This window comes from Triticum urartu, chromosome 2A, assembly GCF_056163025.1.
Source record: "Triticum urartu cultivar PI428250 chromosome 2A, HENAU_Tu73, whole genome shotgun sequence".
Classification (NCBI taxonomy): Eukaryota; Viridiplantae; Streptophyta; class Magnoliopsida; order Poales; family Poaceae; genus Triticum; species Triticum urartu.
Window position 1 is genome coordinate 560,669,619 of NC_141874.1, and position 22,392 is coordinate 560,692,010.

Here is a 22,392-nt window from a genome sequence, read left to right on the forward strand (position 1 = left end):
GCTCAAGTTTCTACACTGAACAAGCAGCAAATCAGCCTCAATCTTGATCTGTAACTGGCCAAGAAGAACCTCAAGACTACTCGTGACGAAGTAGCTGCCATGGGAGGTAACCAATCATCAACTGTCCATCTTACGGCTAGCACTTTTTCGTGTTTTTTTAGTCACTTTGAACCGGGTGACTTCACTCGAACAGATGTGCGTAGTGAAAACCGTCAACTCCAAGCTCGTCTGAAGAATGTTGTTTCTTTAGAGAAAATGAATTAGGCTCTGGAGAAGAAGGATCTGAATCTTGCTGCTGCCCAGAAGGAGGCGCGAGAGAAAATGACACTTGCTGACAAGAAGCTTGCTTCAGTCGGCAAGTTAGAAGAAGAGAACTCCAAACTGAATACTGCTGTCTCTGATGCCAATCGGGAGGTCGAGCAACTGAAGAAAGACAAGGACAAGCTGACTGATGAGATTGGAAACCTTAAGGCTAAGAAGGGCGAGTTAGAATCTTATCTGGGCCAGCTTGCTGCAAAACTGGTCTTAAAGCTTGAAGGTATTGTTGTTCGACTGACTTGTGTCTGTCGATTGATAGATCTTACTATATTGTCGACTCGCTATTTACTCGACTGCGTAGAACTTTGCCAGGACTTTGAAGTAGAAACTGGGCGGGTCGAGATGGATCTCGATCCCATAAACTGTCTAGTCAAAGATGACGTCGCGATGAATGTGCTGCGGTTGGAATCCCGCATGGACAGCGCAGTTGCTTATCTTGCCCGTCTGAAGGCGGTGATGACTCGAGTTGATGCTGAACTCTGGCCTCAGGCGGAACTGTCTGAAGACCTCGAGTCTCTGATGGCTCGACTGAATCAAATACCTGACCAAGTGCAAGAATGGAAGAAATCATCTGCTCGCTGCGATGCTGATGTCGCCCTGTCATTGGTTTGAGTGCACTGTAAGGATGTCAAAGAAGACAAGCTGGCAGAGCTCAAGGTTGCTAACACCAAAAGGCACACTTTCCAGTCCTTCATGGACACTTTCCTTGACGCCGCTACTCGCATCGCAGACAGCATAGACCTTGACAGTTTCTGCGATCCAGCCAGTCCTTCTCCCGACGAGTGACCAAAAAACATTATGCTCCACCTTTATTTGCCTTGGAATGCCGACTGATCATGTAATCGTTAAACTTCTTCGGGTTTGATGCTCGAGTACTTTTGATCCGTGGTCCGGAACCTTAGGATTTATCTGAACTTGGTTTATCTCTGTGTATGCTTGTATTTGCCTTTGAGTGGAACTTGTTCTTCACTCGGAATAGTCTTTGTACTTGAGATGCAGCTCTGAGGAGGAGGTCCCAGTCGACCTGCACCTCACCGTCCTTGCAAATCAAGATGGAGCGCACGTTATACTTGTGGCGCAGCTCTGAGGAGAAGGTCGCAGTCGACCTGCACCTTGTCGTCCTTGCGGATAGGGATGGAGCGCATGTTATACTTGTGGCGCAGCTCTGAAGAGAAGGTTACAGTCGACCTGCACCTCGTCGTCCTTGCGGATAGGGATGGAGCGCACGTTATACTTGTGGCACAGCTTCGACGAGAAGGTTACAGTCGACCTGCACCTCGTCGTCCTTGCAGATGAGGATGGAGCGCATGTTGTATTTGTGGCGCAGCTCCGACGAGAAGGTTACAGTCGACCTGCACCTCGACGTCCTTGCGGATGAGGATGGAGCGCACGTTGTATTTGTGGCGCAGCTCTGAAGAGAAGGTTGCAATCGACCTGCACCTCATCGTCCTTGTGGATAGGGATGTGTTTCAAACTTAGGCGAGTGCTGGACTGCAACTAAGCCCCCGAGTGAGAGGATTGCTCACCATTCGATAGGATTTTCAAACTTAGGCGAGTACTGGACCGCAGCTAAGCCCCCAGTGTGAGGGTTGTTCACCACTTGGTAGGATTTTTCAAACTTAGGCGAGTACCAGACTGCAGCTAAGCCTCCGAGTGTGAGGGTTGCTCACCACTTGGTAGGATTTTTCAAACTTAGGCGAGTACTAGACTGCAGCTAAGCCCCCGAGTGAGAGGCTTGCTCACCACTCGGTAAGATTTTTCAAACTTAGGCGAGTACTGGACTACAGCTAAGCCCCCGAGTGAGAGGCTTGCTCACCACTTGGTAAGATTTTTCAAACTTAGGCGAGTACTGGACTGCAGCTAAGCCCCCGAGTGAGAGGATTGCTCACCACTCGATAGGATTTTTCAAACTTAGGCGAGTACTGGACTGCATCTAAGCCCCCGAGTGAGAGGCTTGCTCACCACTCGGTAGGATTTTTCAAACTTAGGCGAGTACTGGACTGCAGCTAAGCCCCCGAGTGAGAGGATTGCTCACCATTCGGTAGGATTTTCAAACTTAGGCGAGTACTGGACCGCAGCTAAGCCCCCGAGTGTGAGGGTTGGTCACCACTCGGTAGGATTTTTCAAACTTAGGCGAGTACTGGACTGCAGCTAAGCCTCCGAGTGTGAGGGTTGCTCACCACTTGGTAGGATTTTTCAAACTTAGGCGAGTACTGGACTGCAGCTAAGCCCCCGAGTGAGAGGATTGCTCACCACTCGGTAGGATTTTTCAAACTTAGGCGAGTACTGGACTGCAGCTAAGCCCCCGAGGGAGAGGATGGCTCACCACTCGGTAGGATTTTTTTTAAACTTAGGTGAAACGGATTCGCAGCTAAGCCTCCGAGTGAGAGGCCTGCTCTTCACTCGACAGGATTTTTTAAACTTAGGAGAAACGGATTCGCATCTAAGGCACCCACTGGGGGATTTAGAACATATAAAAAAGGAACAACAATCATTTAGGAGATTGTAAAACTGTGTCTTTGATAATCAAACTAGAGGGTATTTCTTATTACATCTCAACAGTCTGAGTGCTTTTAAGTGTAAAAGGGGCGGAGCAGCTCCGCATTCCAAGCGCGTGTCTCGTCTTTCTTGTGCTCGACTTTGTAAAGATGGTACGCTCCGTTGTGGAGCACTCTGGTGACAACGAAGGGGCCTTCCCAAGCAGGAGCGAGCTTGTGAGGTTTCTGCTGATCCACTCAAAGAACCAAGTCTCCCTCTTGAAATGCTCGACCCCTCACGTTTCTGGCGTGGAATCGACACAGGTCTTGCTGATAAATGGTCGACCGGATCAGGGCCATCTCTCTTTCCTCTTCCAGGAGATCGACTGTGTCTTGCTGAGCCTGTTCCGCTTCATCTTTAGAAAAAGCTTGACCCGGGGTGCATTGTGAAGCAAGTCACTCGGTAGAACAACTTCAGCTCCATAGACCAAGAAGAATGGAGTTCAGCCAGTAGACCGATTTGGAGTTGTCCTCAATCCCCAAAGCACTGATGGAAGTTCATCGACCCTGGCGCCTGCTGCATGCTTGAGATCACGCATCAATCGGGGTTTCAGTCCTTTGAGAATCTATCCATTTGCTCTTTCTGCTTGTCCATTCGACTCGGGATGGGAGACTGAAGCATAGTCGACTCGAGTGCCTTGGGAAGCACAGAAAGCTCGGAACTCATCAGAATCGAAGTTAGATCCATTGTCGGTGATGATGCTGTGCGGAACACCATATCTGAATGTTAATTCTCTGATGAAGCTGACAGCAGTACTGGCTTCAAGATTTTTGATAGGCTTGGCTTCAATCCATTTGGTGAACTTGTCGACTGCCACGAGCACATGAGTGAAGCCGCTCCTGCCAGTCCTCAGAGGTCCGACCATGTCCAATCCCCAAACAGCAAAGGGCCAGACAAGTGGAATGGTCTTCAGGGCTGATGCAGGTTTGTGAGACATGTTCGAGTAAAATTGGCAACCTTCACATTTGTCGACTATTTCTTTCGCCGTCTCATTTGCTCGCGACCAATAAAACCCTGCTCGGTATGCTTTGGCCACAATGGTCCGGGAGGACGCATGGTGACCACAGGTCCCCGAGTGGATGTCGTTGAGGATCACTCGACCTTCTTATGGGGTTATGCATTTCTGGCTGACTCTAGTTACACTTTCTCTGAACAGCTGTCCTCTTATCACCGTAAAGGCTTTGGATCGACGGAAGATCTGCCGAGCCTCTTCTTCATCTTCTGGGAGTTCCTTCCTAAGAATGTATGCAATGTACGGCACTGTCCAGTCGGGAGTGATGACCAAAACCTCCATGATCAAGTCGACCATAGCTGGGACTTCGACTTCAGTCGGATTAGTGGCACTCTTTGGTTGTGGGGGCTCTTCAGTGAAAGGATCTTCCTGAACTGAAGGTGTATGAATATGTTCCAAAAAACACATTGCTGGGAATGGCTTCCCTCTTGGAACCTATCTTTGCCAAATCATCAGCCGCTTGATTTTTCAGTCGGGGTATGTGATGGAGCTCTAAACCCTCAAACTTCTTCTCTAACTTTCTCACTGCATTACAATAGCCAGTCATAGCCGGGCTTCTGATGTCCCACTCCTTCATTACTTGATTAACCACTAAATCCGAGTCACCGTAGACCATGAGGCGACAGACGCTGAGTGAAATGGCCATACGCAACCCATACAAAAGTGCCTCATATTCAGCTTCATTGTTGGAGGAATCAAAATGAATCTGGAGAACATAGCTGAGCTTGTCACCTCAGGGGGATACCAATACTACTTCAGCACCAGAACCATTCAACATCTTAGATCCATCGAAGAACATAGTCCAATGTTCCGAGTGAATCTGAGTCAGCAGTTGCTGTTCGACCCACTCGGTGAGGAAATCTGCTATTGCCTGGGACTTGATAGCTTTCTTTGCCTCAAACTTGATATCCAAGGGAAGGAGTTCAATCGCCCACTTTGCCACTCGACCAGTTGCATCTCTGTTGTTCAGAATTTCTGACAATGGTGCGTCGCTGACGACTGTAATGGAGTGATCAGAGAAATAGTGTGCAACCTTCTTCGTGGTCATGTAAATCCCATACACAAGCTTCTGATAATGTGGATATCTTTGCTTGGATGGAGTCAGAACTTCAGAAACATAGTATACTGGGCGCTGAACTTTATATGTTTTTCCTTCTTCTTCCCGCTCGACCGTGAGTACTGTACCGACAACTTGTCCAGTGGCTGCAATATAAAGCAGCAAAAGGCTCTTTTTTGATTGGGGCAGCGAGCACCGGCTGGGTGGAAAGCAGGGCTTTGAGTTCTGCAAACGCTGCATCAACTTCAGGAGTCCACTCGAACTTGTCAGATTTCTTCATCAGTCGGTAAAGAGGCAATGCCTTTTCACCGAGGCGAGAAATGATTCGACTCAAGGCGGCCAAACAACCAGTAAGCTTCTGGACATCATGCACACACACAGGGTGCTTCATCCGGAGTATGGCACCAACTTTCTCTGGGTTCGCGTCGATCCCTCGTTTGGAAATGAGGAAGCTGAGTAACTTTCCGCCAGGAACTCCGAATGTGCACTTTGATGGATTAAGCTTGATATCATACCTTCTCAGGTTGGCAAAGGTTTCAGTAAGGTCAGCCAGCAGGTCGGAACCTTTACGTGACTTGACCACAATGTCATCCATGTATGCTTCCAGATTCTGACTGATTTGAGTGAGCAGACACTTCTGAATCATCCTCATGAATGTGGCTCCAGCGTTCTTGAGACCAAATGGCATGGTGACATAACAAAAACACCCGAATGGAGTGATGAAAGCTGTTTTTATCTCATCGGGTCCATACAGTCAGATTTGATGGTACCCGAAATAGGCGTCTAGAAAAGACAAACGCTCACACCCCGCAGTCGAGTCGACGATCTGGTCGATGCGGGGGAGAGGAAAATGATCTTTTGGGCAGGCCCGATTGATATGCTTGAATTCAATGCACATGCGAAGTGAGTCGTCCTTCTTGGGGACCATGACAACATTGGCGAGCCACTCGGAGTGGTAAATCTCTCGGATGAACTCAGCTGCTAGGAGCCAAGCCACTTCCTCACCAATTGCTTTTCTCTTCTGTATGGCGGACCGTCGAAGATGTTCCTTGACTGGTTTTACTTTCGGGTCGACTCGCAAACGATGGTCAGCCAGTCCCCTGGGTACACCCGGCATGTCAGAAGGTTTCCATGCAAAGATGTCCCAGTTCTCATGGAGGAACTGGATGAGCGCTTCTTCCTATTTGCTGTCGAGTGATGTTGAGATATGAGTAGGAGCAGCATTAGGATCGGTCGGGTGAATATGAATCGGCTTGGTTTCACCGAACGACTGAAATGCAGGATCTGTGGCAGGCTTCTTGGAGCGCAGCAAATCACTCGGATCTGCATTTTTTCGGTATTCTTGCATTTCGACTGCTGCCATTTGTGCATCGGCGATTTTTGAGCCCTTCTGGAAGCACTCTTCTGCCTTATGCCGATTGCCAGTGATAGTGATCACTCCTCTGGGACCAGGCATTTTCAATTTAAGATACACGTAACATGGTCGAGCCATGAAACGTGCATAGGCAGGCGTCGGTGTACAAAAAGAGGGGTACACTTTTTGTACCCCTATAACTGTGCACGGGCAGTCTGAGCCACGGATACCACCACACCAAGCAAGGCAAGGGAGGTTAGCCAGGGTAAGATCGAAGCTCAAGAGAACTAGAACGACGCCAAGGCCAAGACCACGAAGAGCAAAGGGGACAAAGCGGACTCCCCCGGCAAGATCCTTGCCGGGAGACAGTTCTAGCAGCCCCGGCAAGACCCTTGCCGCGGCGACTCGTCTCGCGCCTACGGAGCAAATCACCCTTGAGTCCACTGCCCCCAAAGGGCAAGGATTCGGGAGACATCCCCGTGGCGGCATGCAGATCTTTGTGAAGACATTCAAGATCAAATACGCACTAAGGAGACGACAACCCTTGGTGGGATCCCAGCCGAGGAAGACCACAAGGCCCCCGGCAAGTGCCTTGCTGGGGATGACAGCAGGCGCCTCGGCAAGACCCTTGCCGGGGCCCCGGCAAGGCCCTTGCCAAGGACACCTGCAGGGCCACCATCAGGCCCACATCGACTAAACCTCCACCACCGCATGCATGTAGCTGCCGACCCAACCAGCTGGGCAGGCACCCATGTGGCGGCATGCAGATCTTCATGAAGACCCACCACTGCGCCACCTTAGCTGCCTGCCTACCCACATGGCATCGCAGGCGTCGCTGGCGAGGGCGCGTGTCGACACAAGAAGGAGCGGCGACGGACGAGACAGGTTTCTCCCCCGTCCCCGATAAAGCAAGGACACCTAAGCAAGATGCATTAAATGCGCCTTGTGATGTGATGCGAGGGATAACCTCGCAGCACTGTACCCTTTCCACCTCCTGTGTGCCACTGTGGCAACCCCTTTTTTCTATAAAAGGAGGCCCGAGGCGACCAGAGGAAGGATTCGGCTTTTTGGAGCTCCTCACGCCCCATAGCTAGCTCAAGAACATAGATATACAATCCACCTAAGCAGGAGTAGGGTTTTACGCATCCTCGCGGCCCGAACCTGGATAAACGAACCGTGTGCTATCTGTTTGATCCGCTCTTCTCACGACCCCGCGCCCCGCTAACCACAGTAGGGATTCTTGTGATCCCATAGGTGTCGTTCCCACCGACATCTTTGGTGCGCCAGGTAGGGGGCGCAGTTGTGAGAATCGACTTTAGCAGTTAGCCCGGCACTCCTTCATCTTCGTGACCCTTGGAGAAGAAAGGAGGCCAGAAGATCGGCACTCGAGCGATTGCAAACAGAAGCTAAGTTGCACTGAACCCTTATTTGTTCTATCCTTCTTATATGAGGTTATTCCCCCTGGAGATGTCACGCCTTTGTATGAGAAACCTGCACGCCAGGGGGCTCTCCCACGATCGGCAACGCCCTTGCCTTGTTTCGAGTCCGCTCAATAGCTCAAGCGGCTGCGTCGAGAATGGTAGAGTAGCCTTCCGCGATGAACAACGCTCTCGATTCTGACTCGAGTCAAGCTCGACAGTTTGAGCGGCCGCATTCAGAACGGAAAGGTGGCTCGTCTGGCAGCACGCATACCCAGCAGGCCCATGGGGATCCATCCCCAAAACGCCGCTAGGGGCTTCCGCGCCGGCGAGCCTACCCAATCGACGTAGGGCTCGCATACAAATAGGAATTGAACGGGGAAATAACGTGCATGAAATTAAGAGTACTGCAAAAGTTATGTTACATCACATCATTGCTGTGGTTCTAACTAAAGATAAAATTTGTCTTGGTCGGGAACCCGCAGCGGCGAAGAAGAACGGGATGCCTAATCCCGGCGCTGGCCTTCCACCCTCTTGATTTCGTCGATGCAGTCGATGATGGGCTTGATGCGCTCCTTGAGCACCGTGAGGTCAGTACCATCCGGCAAGCTATCCATCGCGGCCTCGAAGTCAAGGTCGGGATTCCAGTACGCCATCTTGGTGAGGACCTTGGTCACGACCCTCCGACAAAGTCGCCGGGCCTCCCCGGCCAACGTGGCCGCTCTGCTGGAGTGAAGATAAGCCAAGGCTCCAAGGACGCCCTCGAAGAACTGGGTCAGCTTGGCGTTGACGGTCCTGCTGCGCTCAGGGGCATACCTCACGTTTGGCACCCCCATGGTGGCCAACTACGAGGTGACCCTGCCGGCGACGTCCTCTAGACGGCTGATCCATCTGTTCTCGCCCGCCACATATTCCTGGTGGGAGGCGGCCTCGTTCGCCCGTAGCTGCTTCTCCTCCTCCAGGCTCCTGGTCAAGGTCTCCTCCCGAGCCGTGCTCTCCGACAACATCTTCTCGAGATTCTCCAGCTTCAGCTTGAGATCTCTGATGGAGTTTTGCGCTTCGGAGAGCTCCCCAGCCCTGCTGATGACCACTCCTTGCGCCTCTACCAAGGCACTGTTGAGCGTGCTCTTCTCGTTGGACAGCTTGAGGGCCTGCTCCTTCAGCTCGTCCCGCTCTACCTCCAACTCCTTCACCTTGCCGGCATGGGCCAGAGCTTGGGCATCGAGTGCCTCTTTGTGCCTCTGCTCCAGCTCGCGAGTCCGTCGCACGACAAGGGCCTCGAGCTCCTCATCCTTGTCGCCGAGCGTTGCGGCAAGCTTCGCCTCACGCATGGAGAGGTCCTCTTCTTGGGAATCCAATGCAGCTTGATGCTGGTTCCGGGCGGCCTCTGCCGCGGCAGCCAAGTTCGCCGCCTTTTCCTGGGCCTTCTCGATGTCAGCCATCTTCATGGTGAGCTCTACATCACGCTTGGCCAATTCCTCCTGAAAGGCCCTCTGCTCCTCACGAGTCTGGTGAAACCAGGTCTGCGTCTCAGCAACGCGCGCCTTGAAGTCCACCTCCGCGTTGTCCGCCGTTGCCATCTTAGACTTGACCTTGTCCAGGCGAGCACGGTAGAGCGCTTGGAGCTTCCGAAAATTTGCCCCCATGGCACGAAAAAGCTGCTCTTCTGGAGAACCATCGCTGCCAATGCCCGGCTCATCGACAACCTCGAGCCCGGTGGCGGCAAGCACCTCACCGTCAAAGACTTCCCCTTCGGCGGGCGCTCGGGAACTTAACGCCCCTGGAAGATGGACGAAAAGATCGTCGCCCACCTTCAGGTATCTGCCGGGGCCCGAGGTTGAGGAGGAAGGAGGCTGATCATCAACCACCTCTTCCTCGGCGGTGGCCTTGCCGGCTTCCCCGGCGGGCCCACCACTGGTGCCCTCGGCAGAAGCCTCGCCGGTCGCCTTGGCGGCCCCCGCAGCGGTGTCCCCGGCAGCATCCTTGGCGGCCTCACCAGCGGCGGCCTCGTCAGCATCTCTGGCGGCCTCCTCGGCGGCAATCCTGTCGGCCTCCGCCGCGGCCTCCTCAGCCATATTCCCAATAACAGTATCCACGTCCCCCATACCTATTGAAGGAGGGCCTGGGTAGTAATGGGAGCATTGAAGCCAAGAAAAAGAATAAGGAAAAAACAGAGACAGAGGACAGGCGACTCACCAGTGCCAGGCTGTGAAGCAGAAGTCCCCTCCCCGCCAGCATTTGACGTCGTGGCAGAGTCACCAGCGCCCAAGTTCCCCTCTTCCTCCATGGGTGTGGGCTCCGTGCTTGATGCCCTTGCCGGGGACGCCCCTCACAGCGGCGTAGTCGATGGGGGTGGTGTGTTGGGGGTAGCCCTCTACGGCTCCTCCTGCTGCCGCTCCCCTCCTGCAAACCTGACAAGGTCAACACCATAGCATTGAATGCCTACCACGTGTCGAATAAGAGGAGGGTGACGAACTTACGCTGGGGGCTGTGCTGGGGGCTGCCGTCCGGGCTGCTCAACACCACTAGTGGCGTCTTTGAAGCCCTAGCCGGGGGCTAACTGCTCGCCGAGGCCTTCACCCTCTGGGCCAACATCTCTGCATCCCTGCAAAAGAAAAAACGGATCAAGATGAGTGACTTAATTCAGAGGAATGGAAATGGCAGTAAGGAACGAACTACTTACTCGTCATCCATCTCCTCCTCTTCCACCACTCCCCTTTTCCTCTTTGGGCTGAGAGGCCCAAGATCAAAAGGGAGCTCCGCGTCAACATCCGAGTCGACATCTGCTGGAGGAGGCGAAGAAGGCGGGGTTTGTGCATGCCCAGACGGGGAAGGGGCAGTTGTCTTCTTCTTCTCAGCGGCCTTTGTCAGCCTCTTCGCTGCCGTGGCCCTCGTATGACGCCCGGACCCCTCCAGGGTCAATTGAGGCCGCGCAGCCCTGCCGGGCCAGACCGGCTCGCCAGAGCCAGCCCGCCGCAGGACTCGCCCTCTTCCCCTAGCTGGCGTCGAGCCCACCGCCACATCCTCCTCCCCCGACGACTCGTCGGCCGCATCTTCAACAAGCGGAGCTCGCGTGTCGGCGCTGCTAACCTCCCCGGAGGCCGCCGCCCACCGGGTGAGCTCCTCTTCCTCCGCAGCCATTGCGGCCTTGTCCTCCACACCCCCGGCGCTGCCGGCCTCCATGGCAAGCTGTGCCTCCCTCTCCCTAGTGGCGATGTAGTCCAGCTCTGCCTGGGTGGTGTCCATGACAAGCCACCACTCGGCGTCAGCATTGACATACACCTCGATCAGGGTGTCAAAGAATTGCTGCACATCAGCATCCTTCGGCTCCTTCTAGCTTGGGACAGGGCCGTGCGCGTTACAGTCCGGCATCATAGAGATGATCTCGGACCGACGTGAATTATTGCACAACGGGACCACCCCCGCTGGCAACTTGAAGAACGGCCCCTTGATGGCCTTGCCGACCTTTGCGGCGGCCCTCGCGGCCTTGCTGGTCCGTTCGACCTTGCCGTCGCGACCCACATCAAGCTGAAAAAGCCGCTGGCAGAAGTGGGCATGCGCCATCACCGTGAAATTGTGGTCGAGGCCGGGGCGGAGTTGCATAATGTCAGCCGGATTCGTAAAAAGCCAGGCTGGCCTCCCCTTGTTGTGCAACGGGGCGATCCGGCGACGAATGAAGTCCGCCCCGATCATCTCAAGGGTGAGTCCAGCCCGGGTGAGCCGGAGAATCCTGGTGGTGGCGACAGTGAGTCTCCTGTCGGCGACGTCGACATCACTCCAATCGCTGTCGCGGACCGGCGGCACTCGGCGGACCTTGCAGAATTCCGGCGGGTCTTCATCTTCAATCCAGCACCACCGGCCACGCCATTCCTCCCACCTCTCCTTCACGGCACCACGCTTGGAGTAAAATCCAAGAGGCGAAAGCCAAAGGTGTGCATGATGTCGCAGAAAAAATCGGAAAAAGGGGGACATAACCCGCAAGAAAGATAATCGACGAAAAAGGGATACCGATTTGGTGCAGGATCGGCGCAAGTGGCAGGAATGACGCGCGTCGCCGGATGTCCCGAATTCTCTCCCCCCATCTTCACTCCCCATATAGGCCTGAAGGAGGCCCGGAGCTCACGAACATCAACCGTCGAGGGGAAGAAGAAGGCGGATTTCGTCCGGTCCCCCAATAGCGCACTCTCCGGCGGCTCCACAGTCCCAGCGCCCTTAGCCACCCCCTTGCTCTTGGCGGATTTGGGCGCCATGGCGGCTAAGAAAGTTAGAGGACTGAGGAAGGGGGATGGCGAAGCAACGACGGCGGGCGACGACGGAAGCTTAGGAGGGAAGGAAGAGATGAAACGGCGGCTCTAAGATTGGAGAAGGCACGAGGAAAGAGGAGAAAGTGAGCAGCGCGCCCACGGTTATTCCTTCTTATGGGGGAAACATGGGCCGCCTCCTTTCACATTAACTGTGATGTGACGCATGCCCGCGGGAACCAACCCCACGCATGCCGCCCACGTCACGCACGCCTCCCCACGCCGCGCCACACGTGGGAATCGTGGGAAGCGCAGCGCGCGAAGAATCTTACCGCGGTAAAAACCGCCCTGCCTGCCCGCACACCATTTTTGGGCCTAGCCCAACAACACGTTGCGCTTATGTGTGGCCCAGGCCCGGGGGCTCCTGTCGGTGTACAAAAAGAGGGGTACACTTTTTGTACCCCTATAACTGTGCACGGGCAGTCTGAGCCACGGATACCACCACACCAAGCAAGGCAAGGGAGGTTAGCCAGGGTAAGATCGAAGCTCAAGAGAACTAGAACGACGCCAAGGACAAGACCACGAAGAGCAAAGGGGACAAAGCGGACTCCCCCGGCAAGATCCTTGCCGGGAGACAGTTCTAGCAGCCCCGGCAAGACCCTTGCCGCGGCGACTAGTCCCGTGCCTACGGAGCAAATCACCCTTGAGTCCACTGCCCCCAAAGGGCAAGGATTCGGGAGACATCCCCGTGGCGGCATGCAGATCTTTGTGAAGACATTCAAGATCAAATACGCACTAAGGAGACGACAACCCTTGGTGGGATCCCAGCCGAGGAAGACCACAAGGCCCCCGGCAAGTGCCTTGCTGGGGATGACAGCAGGCGCCTCGGCAAGACCCTTGCCGGGGCCCCGGCAAGGCCCTTGCCAAGGACACCTGCAGGGCCACCATCAGGCCCACATCGACTAAACCTCCACCACCGCATGCATGTAGCTGCCGACCCAACCAGCTGGGCAGGCACCCATGTGGCGGCATGCAGATCTTCATGAAGACCCACCACTGCGCCACCTTAGCTGCCTGCCTACCCACATGGCATCGCAGGCGTCGCTGGCGAGGGCGCGTGTCGACACAAGAAGGAGCGGCGACGGACGAGATAGGTTTCTCCCCCGTCCCCGATAAAGCAAGGACACCTAAGCAAGACACATTAAATGCGCCTTGTCATGTGATGCGAGGGATAACCTCGCAGCACTGTACCCTTTCCACCTCCTGTGTGCCACTGTGGCAACCCCTTTTTTCTATAAAAGGAGGCCCGAGGCGACCAGAGGAAGGATTCGGCTTTTTGGAGCTCCTCACGCCCCATAGTTAGCTCAAGAACACAGATATACAATCCACCAAAGCAGGAGTAGGCTTTTACGCATCCTCGCGGCCCGAACCTGGATAAACGAACCGTGTGCTATCTGTTTGATCCGCTCTTCTCATGACCCCGCGCCCCGCTAACCACAGTAGGGATTCTTGTGATCCCATAGGTGTCGTTCCCACCGACAGTAGGCCTACCCAGAATAGTATGATAAGCACTCTGGAAATGCACTACTTCAAATGTCAACTTTTCCTCGCGGTAATTCTTGGAATCATCGAAAACCACATCAAGGGCGATCTGGCCTAGTGATTCATCCTTCTTGCCAGGTATAACGCCATGAAAACTCATATTACTTTCACTAAGCTTGGACATCGGAATGCCCATTCCTTTCAAGGTTTCAACATAAAGGATATTCAGGCTGCTACCACCATCCATCAACACTTTAGTCAATCGAGTGCCTTCAACAACTGGGTCGACCACCAACGCTTGCCTCCTAGGGGTGGCTATACATGCTGGATGGTCAGACTGGTCGAACGTGTTCAAATAACTTGGTGTTGCTGGAGCAACCATGTTCACTTCTCTGTTGATAACTTTCAATCGACTTTTGCTCTCAGCATTAGCAAAAATCATCAGAGTGGAGTTGAAGTTGGGAAAACCATCATCATCCTCTTCCTTATCCTCACCCTTGTCCGACTCCTTTTCCTTCTCATTGGTTTGTTTCTCTCAGAACTGCTGGATCAGGAGTCGACACTGTCGAGTGGTGTGTTTAGGGTAAATCAGATTACCCTCTTCATCTTTCTTGGTATGAATGTGGCATGGTAAATCCAACACATCATTTCCGGCTTGATCCTTCACTTTCTTGGGGTTCCAGGGCCCTTTGGGCTTCCCCTTGAACTTTCCTTGAGCCAGAACTAAAGCCTCACCAGGAGCAGCTGGCTCGGCCTTACGCTTCTGTTTCCGATTGGAAGTACCTCCACCGGTGTCTTATCCGACTGGTTTGCCCTTTCCACTGTGGAGTCAATCCTCTTCTTCTCCGTTAGCGTACCGAGTGGCTATCTCCATCATCCGACTAAGGGACATATCTCCTGTCCGACCGAACTTCAGGACTAGCTCTCGATACTTAACGCCTTCCTTGAAGGCACAAACTGCTTGATGCTCAGACACATTCTCCACTGTGTGATGCAAAGTAGTCCACCTCTGAATGAAATCTCTCAGAGTTTCACTCGGTTTTTGCACACAATGCTGCAATTCTGTCAACCCTGCTGGTCGTTTGCAAGTACCTTCAAAAGTCCTAACAAACACTTGGGCAAGTTCCCCCCCAGCTGAATATACTGCCAGGTGCTAACTGGTTCAACCATGCTCTGGCCGAGCCTTCCAACATTAGAGGAAGGTGCTTCATGGCCACTTCATCATTGCCATCACCAATTTGTACAGCCACTCGGTAGTCTTCAAGCCAAGTGTCAGGCTTAGACTCACTAGTAAACTTGATGACTCTAGTCGCCAACCTGAAGTTGGGAGGAATCACTGTGGCCCTGATGGCTCTGCTGAAACACTTGGGACCTGAAACATGCACTCGGCTGCCAGTCGAGTAATCCGTGTCACGGCCTTCTCTATGTGCTCTGTTCCTGTCAACCAGACCTTGAATGAGAATAGATCTCGCATCAAAGCCCAGCTCCCTTGGGTCGACTGGTAATCTTCGCCCGCCACTGTGGGGGCGTCTGTCATCATGCTATCGAGGCACATATGACCCACTCCTTGGAGGAGGCGTGGGCACTCGACAACGGTCATCGTGGCTGAGTCGGTGATCATATTGCTCGTGGTTTCTGTACTAATCTTGCCTATGCCCACGTCCTTCATGCCGCAGGGGATATCTTAGGCTGTGAGCCGACTGAATAGTATCTGCCATCACAAATCTGCTATGAATCCTATTCCGCGACTGAGATACTGCTGTGTTCTGCTCTTCGGCCGCCCGGAGCAAGGCCCGGATCTGCATCAAACCTCTGCCAGCCTCCGACTGGGAAGGCTGAATTGACTCTGCTATGCGGGCCGCTGCCGTGAGATTTTGAATCAGAGTGCGATATACTTGAGGTTGAGGCGTAAAAAGTTGTCGTCGACTGGACTCAGGAATCCGCTACCGAGCACGCTCGTCGAGTGCATGCGGCAGGTTCTCCAGTCGAGTGCGCTTAGCCAAGTTGGCCAGGCGCGCCTCCTCCAAGTCCCGGGCCTCGGGGGTTTCTCCAACAATAGGAGTGTGAAGCGCATCCATATTGCGGCGGCGAAGCTCTTCCCTCTGCTGCGAAGAAAGGGGCTCGGGGCGGTACTCCTCGTGAACGCGCGACGGATTGCCGCTGCCATCACCACCGTCGTCGTGGGGGAAGCCAGGAGGACTGCATGGTCCGTTGACCATCAAGATTTCCGCTGCGAGATCGCTGCTGTCGCACTCGGATGCGGTCTCGACGAAGCCATTCGATAGGTCGAACATGCCATAGAGAGTTTCGTCGGGCTCGATTGCTGTGAATTGTGGGGTGGCCGACTGACGGGCCACCGCATGTCTCACCCACCGCTGGAGCCGCGACCGACCAGAACGCTTGCGCCGGCAAACAACGGGGGGCGAGGGCACCATAGGAGCCGACCGATACTGGGTCGACGGCTGCCGGAGAAGGACGCCGCAAACGCATGCGTGAAAGTGCGTCGCCCCGCGGACGGGGAGCGCCTCAACGTCGATTGGAGCTTCCTGAAGCCAAGTGGAGTCGTCGGCAACGAAAACGAGCACGCCGAGACGGATCTCACGGCCCTCAGCCAATCCGCCAGGGGAAACCATGATGATAAGAATCGGAAAAAATCGCAACTCCACCAAAAAGTCGCTAAGACACCGGCCCCACGGTGGGCGCCAACTGTCGAGGATCTAAGACTGACAGTAGAATGGGGGGTAGGTATGAGGAGGCAAGATCCTAGCTGTGGCGAAGTTGTACACACGGGTTTTACGAGTTCAGGCCCTTCGCAGAGGAAGTAACAACCCTATGTCTCGGTGCCCGGAGGCGGTCGACTGGATTATGTGTGTGTGTGTTACAGGGGGTGCGAACCCTTGTGCCAGAGGAGGGGGTGGCTTATATAGAGTACGCCAGGACCCCGGCCATCCTTCATTATCAAGATTCAATGTACATAAAGAGGAGGCGTTACTGGTAATGCCAGCCTTAAATGCCTTAATGGTCTTAAATACTACAGAGTGAACGCTCGTCTGTTGCTGTTCTAGATGACTCCTGGTCTCCAATAAGTCGAGTGGATTCTTGTATGGTCGAGTGACTTCAGGAAGGAGGGGTCTCCAAGTAGCTGGTCGGTCGAGTGGATTGCACTCGACACCTTTGTTGGGCTCTCCCCGTGGTCTCTTGAGCTTCTTTGCTTCTATGACAGTGACCTTGGATAGGACGTATAGGTCAGGCCTATGACCCTACCCTAGGTCCATATCATCATCACTTCACCCCCACGCTGATGGAATGCTTCAAATATGAGACAATATATAATGACAACAAGTATTTACTTAAGCATATGACTTGTGGTTCTTGTTTTAACGTGTTATTTTCGTTTTTTGCAATTCGACTAGTGCATCCCCTGCTACGCAAGACCTATGTCTTAGACAAACTCGGTTTCGAAGATAGGGAGCGTATAGAGACGAAGAAAGCTTACCTCAAGACTAAACATTCTCAAAAAAGGGAATATATTAATATCAAGGAGATACCAATTACATCCAGCCTCTGCACCTGCAAGAAGTCACAAGACCTCCAAGATGCACACAGCCAAAGGAGAAAACAAAAAAGAAAGGAAAAAACAAAGATCCCACCATAGCTATCAACTCCTCTCGGCAGTAGCACACCAACCACCACCAAATACAACACCCAGGAAACATAAAAGGTCTCCAAAAGCAACGCCTTCATGAAGGAAACTGTGCACAAGCGCCATCGTTGCCCGATCCAAGATCTTAGATTTTCACCCTATAGAAAGTCCGAGCTCTCAAAACAATTCCTTCAGCAAGGCAATTGCTAGACACAACCAATAAAGGTCAGGCCTTAGGCTTTCACCCTGAAAGTCACGACTCATCACCCGATGAGCACCACCAAAAATGAAAACCTGCAGTGTTGCCGCCCCCACATATCAGTGCTGCCTCTGAGAGTTGTCAAACACCTGGCTGGCTCCATCGCAACCGAGGCCCCGTCCGACTAACCGATGCTCTGATCTCAGCCACCATGACCTTATCCATCGCCGTTTACTCCATAGAAATCAAAATGCCGACATGTCCCATGGTATCAACAAACTCTAGAGCTTCGCGCTGCACCCTCAAAATCTCATAGTCTGATCTAGACGCACACGACCGGATACTATCCGAGCCTGATCTCCTGGGCGAGATCTCCGTCAATAGTTCCGGAACCCGTGATGGCCAGATCAAGGAGGGTCGATCATGTTGGACGTTACCATGATGCAAGTAGAGCAGGAGGATCACCACCTTTATTCACGGCAGCAGGCCCCCATGCCGCCCCGATCCAATCCATCGCCGTCATGCTGCCCGCCTTCGACACTTGGTGTCAACCAGCATTGCCCTGCCACCGACGGATCTGGGCGAGGAGATCCATCCTCCCCGAGGGCACACGCCGCAGCCTCTTCACTGCATACCAGATGAGATCTGTGTCGCACGGGGAGCCACCGCGGCCGCGCCCCCACCCCTCGCCAGATGCTGTGCATGTGCCACCCCGCCGTTGGCGAAGGCCTCCGCCACGAGGAGACCCGCACGCAGCCGCCACACAGCTAGACATCGACCCATTTGCAGCCGCGCCATCGGGCTCGCCGCCGTCAAGACGAAACATGGTTTCACTTTTGAGGTTAAGCTCTACAATGGAGTAAATGAATCCCATTTTGGTTGTTCAAATTGGAGGGCACTATGTAGGGCCTACATATTTGAGGAGGATATGAAAATAACCTTCGATATTGGTGGTGAAGATGATCATGAAGATAATATCAAAATTTGGGTGGATATGGACATGATTCCAGTTCTACCTATATGTGAATTTATCAACTAATTTGTTAAGTAATTTATATTGTTTATTTAAAAATGATTGGTATTCATCCGTACTAGTTGTTTATTTTTAATTGATAGCTTATTTCTTTGCCCCAAGAAATACAAGGAAGGCAGTAGACAAGACGTACTACACTTACGGCTCAAAGCTAAGTTGTGACGAGAAAAAAAATCTCTGTCTCATTTATTAATGATTTTGAGACTTTTAAGACCAATTATCAAACTAGCAACAATTATACTGTACATGCCTCTAATCCACGCGTTAAACCATGGTAACATCCGTGCGCATAGAATGGTAAGACTTTGTACCATTGTCTCACTAGTCTATCTTTCCCATATAGGCAAAACTACATTGCTAACTATATTACTATTATTTTCTTCAACAGAAGCTCCCGCGGGATGTTCTGCCTGACCTGACGTTTATGAAAGGTAACATGCATATTGTTAGCTTATAGCCAAGTCCGCCAGTGTCTTTCTCTAGTGCATGCTCGATTTCTTCAACAGATGTACGCATCAACATCAAAGGATGGGCCAAAATAATGGACGCATGCATACAACCAATTGGGGACAACATGGATGTGCGCAGGCCACGTATTGGAGACATGTGGATCTCAGTTCTCCATTGCGGAGATGGAGTGATTTACTTGTTTTATACTCCCTCTGTTCCTCAATATAGTGCGTATTAGTTTTCTGAGGAAATTCCGTAATGTAGTGCGTAGTTCGAGTCCAGGACAATTTTAGACAAAACTAACCCTCTGCCAACCCACCCAATGCATCGCCTCCTTCCCTAGTTTATTCCCTCTCGTACACATGGGATGGGACAGAGCAAGATGATGGGAGGGCGCAGTAGTTTTACTCCAATTTTCTAGTCTACTGGCGCATTGGGCAGATGGTGTCTGCTACAAATCGATAGGGGGCTTTCTCGTCCAAAATATAACGCCAGCACATGCATTGGTATGTGGGCTTCTCTCTATGCGCATTACATTTAGGAATGCAGGGAGTACAATTTTACCTCAGAGAGAGGAGTAGGTCATAGCTAGTACTTATCATGTGCTAGAATGATGATGAGTTATTTACCTTGGATGATAACAAGTATCTATTATTGTTAACTTATCATGTATCATGTTTTTTTTCTTATTCGATTTGAACATTAATTATCTTTGTGTGCACTCCTCATCCCATGCTATGCAAAATTGTAAATCAATCATGATGTATGAATATATTATAATTCTTATATGATGTGCATGTATCTATGAACACCTTGTATTACATGACCTGTACTGTGTCACATATTCGTAGTATAGTTTATGTATTTGTCTCAATTCCCTAAATTATTAGCAGTGGCGGGCATCGAGAAGAGCTCGCCACCGAGAGTGTGTGCCGTCAGCGCCGTTAGTGGTCATAACTAGCGGCAGGCCCTAGGGCATGCTCGCCACTGCTAGCTATGTACCACTGGCGGGCGGGCGCCCGCCACAGATGCCGTGTTAGCAGTGGCAGGTGATAACCCACAAGTATAGGGGATTGGAACAATTTTCGAGGGTAAGTATTCAACCCAATTTATAGATTCAACACAAGGGGAGCCAAAGAATATTTGTAAGTATTACTAGTTGAGTTGTCAATTCAACCACACCCGAAGATTAAATATCTGCAGCATAGTGATCAGTTGCACAATAATATGATAGTTTTGATAGCAATGGTAACAATAGCAGTAACGGTAACAGTGATAGCAATGGTTTTGTAGCAAGTGTAACAGTAACAGCAACAGGAGTAACTTAGCGAGAGCAATATGTGGAAAATTCGTAGGCATTGGATCATGAACTCGTTGGATGATATTCATCATATAATAGCCATAACCTAGGGCGATACAAAACTAGCTCTAGTTCATAAATATAATGTAGGCATGTATTCCGTAAATAGTCATGCTTGCTTATGGAAATAACTTGCATGACATCTTTTGTCCTACCCTCCCGTGGTAGCGGGGTCCATAAGAAAACTAAGAGGTATTAAGGCCTCCTTTTAATAGAGAGCCGAAACCAAGCATTAACACATAATGAATACATGAACTCCTCAAACTACTATCATCATCGGAAAGTATCTCAATTACTGTCACATTGGGGTTTACGGATCATAACACGTAGTAGGTGAATATGACTTGCAAAATCGGATCTAGAACATAGATATAATGGTGAGAACATAAACGGTTCAGATCTGAAATCATGTCACCCGGGCCCTAGTGACAAGCATTAAGCCTGGCAAAGTCCTAATAACATCAATCTTAGAACATAGTGGATACTATGGATCAAGCCCTAACAAAACTAACATGATTACATGATGAATCTCATCCAACTCCTCACCGACTAGCGAGCCTACGAAGGAATTATTCACTCACGGTGGGGAGCATCATGGAATTGGTGATGAAGGAGGGTTGCACTGCAAAAAAAGACACATCCGTGACATTTTGGGCCGAACGAATTTTTTTCCTGTCATACATATGGCACTTCTATGACGATAATTGTGACAAAACCCGGTATCATCATAGATGTGGTGGGCTCCTACTTCTATGACAAAAAATCATGACAGAAAATGGGCTTTTCGTCCTGGGCAGGCTGGAGACGCAGCTGCATGACATTCTTTGGGCCGTCCATGATGGAAAAAACCATGGTTGAAGCAAGGGGGAGGAAAATTCCGGGGAGTTCCCGGTTACGGTGGGAGGTCGGGGGCCGAGCGATGCGCGTTTCTCTCGTACACGTACGCGCGTGTTTGCGAGACGTTGGCTCTAACTGAACCCGAGCGAGGCGTTGGGCTCTAACTGAACCCGAGCGATTGCACTGCAAGCTACGCGTTACTGAACCCGAGCGATCGATCGATGGCTGTTAACTGAACCCGATTGAGCGATTCCTTCGCTACTGCTGCTAACTGAAGCCGATCGATGCTGCCTCTGGGATGAACAGTGAGCGTTGCGGGGGGTTTGAATGAACAGTGAGCGGTGGCGTTGCCTCTGGATGAACAGGACCCCGTGGTGTGGTGGAGGGCTGGATGAACAGTAGATGATGGAGGGGTGCCCGTGGAGGGGTGGTTGAACAGGACCCCGTGGTGTGGAGGGCTGGATGAACAGTAGACGGTGGAGGTGTGGTTGAATAGTAGCCGGTGGAGTAGCGCGCGGTGGAGGCTGGATGAACAGGAGCCCGTGGAGGCTGGAGGAGGTCGACGGTGGAGATGAATAGTATCTCGTGGAGTCCCGTTTTGCGGTACGCCACACCCCTCCCGATGAACAGGACCCCTGTTTCGACCATAGGATGTCCGTTTCGTCCGTTTGGCGGTACGACACACCCCTTCCAATCAACAGGACCCCCGTTTCGACCGTAGGAGGTCCGTTTCGTCCGTTTTACGGTACGCCACACCCCTCCCGATCAACAGGACCCCCGTTTCAACCGTAGGAGGTCCGTTTCCTCCGTTTTGCGGTACGCCAGACCCCTCCTGATCAACAGGACCCCGTTCAGGCCTCGTTTCCATCGCCTGTTCCGTCCAAGCCCTCCCGATGAACATGACCACGCATTCTATTCCGACCCAGCCGGTTGGCTCCCACGCGTTCCGTTGCCTCCCGATGAATACGACGCATGCCGTTGCCTCCCCATGAACATGACGCATTCTGTTGCCTCCCCATGAACACGACGACGACGCTGTTTCTCTGTTCCGACCCAACCATGTACACGAGCCCTGGCTGTACGTATGCGCGAGTAGGCGTTCGAGACCCCGCCCGTATGTACACATACGTGGCCGTATTTTCTTTCTTGCACCCTGGCCACTGTACGTACGTGTACATGCTACGTGCGCGCCTCTACTACGACACGCGCGTGCCTCTACATCCACCAGTATATATGTACGTACACGTTCGCGACCAGAATGACAACGCTACGTATGCTTCGATCAGGTGGGTCCCGACTATCAGGCACTTCCTTGCATGCGAAGGTGTAGCTGCTGGGTCCCAGCAGTCAAGGGGGAAACATTTTTTCGCAAAATACGGTGGCCCGTCTG